We start from the raw sequence: 1067 nt of genomic DNA on the forward strand, positions 1-1067 counted from the left end.
TGTTTAACGGATTTTCATTCAGCAGGTCTGGGGTGGGGCCCAGGATTCTTCATTCCCAGAATACAGTGCAGAAGCTACTGGTCCTTGGACCACATTTTGAGCCTCAAAGGACTGCCTTTGCTCTGGAAGTCATAGCGAGGTGGCCGTGGAGGGTCGGTCATGAGCAGGGGGCCGGGGGTGGAGGGGAGGAGGCCGGTAGTTTAGGGAGAGATGAAGGGCCCACATGGGAGAAGGAAAAAGCGAATGTGTGGTAAGAGCCCTGGGCTCATGCAGGCTACTCCTGCAGATGCAGAGACCGAGGCCCAGAGAAGGTCGCACAGCCCTGGGAGGACTCCCCGCAACCGTGGTCCTTCGCCCTCCACCCGGCTTGCCTCCCAGCCTGCGGCCGACCCCGTCCCCCAGGCCCCGGAGTCCCTCCTGGCCTGTGTTCCCGTTTTACATCTTGTCATGTCAAGAAGAGGGAGACATTGGTGACGTCGGCCTGACTCCAAACCTGAGAGTCGTTGGGTAGGTAGCATTGTTCCCCTCCAACAGATTAGGTCAGGACAAGGTGGCTTTTCAAATAAACTCGGGTGGGGGGACATCAGGCTCCAGCTCTTCTCACCCCAGGGAGCCCCAGGAGGAGGCGTTCAAACCTCAGGGTGACGATGACAGTAGCGGTGGGCCACGGCGCACGGGGCGCTTCCAGTGCGCTTGGCTCATGCCGGCACTGACGCACAGGACTCCACCCTGGCACCGGTGTCCTTAGCCGTGGGTACAGATGACGGAACTGAGGCAGAGAGATGGAGCCCACTGGCTTGCCCAAGGTCACGCGGGGAGGACCCCGGGTTGAGGAGGGGAGGCAGAGCTCGGACTCTGGGCAGCCACCTCTGCCGGCATCAGAGGTGCGGGACGTGGCGGGCCCCTCGCAGGCACAGAGCGGCGGGCGGCGGGCCCCGCCGGAAGCCCCCAGCCTGGCCGGGCCGCCCCGCCCGCCGGGAGCCGAGGCGCTGGGATGGGCCGGGGGCGGGACCTCGGGCGGCGGCGCTTCCTGGCTCCCCCGCGCTGCGGCCGGCCTGGCCACGTCA

This window comes from Rousettus aegyptiacus, unplaced genomic scaffold (assembly GCF_014176215.1).
Source record: "Rousettus aegyptiacus isolate mRouAeg1 unplaced genomic scaffold, mRouAeg1.p scaffold_m13_p_2, whole genome shotgun sequence".
Taxonomy (NCBI): domain Eukaryota; kingdom Metazoa; phylum Chordata; class Mammalia; order Chiroptera; family Pteropodidae; genus Rousettus; species Rousettus aegyptiacus.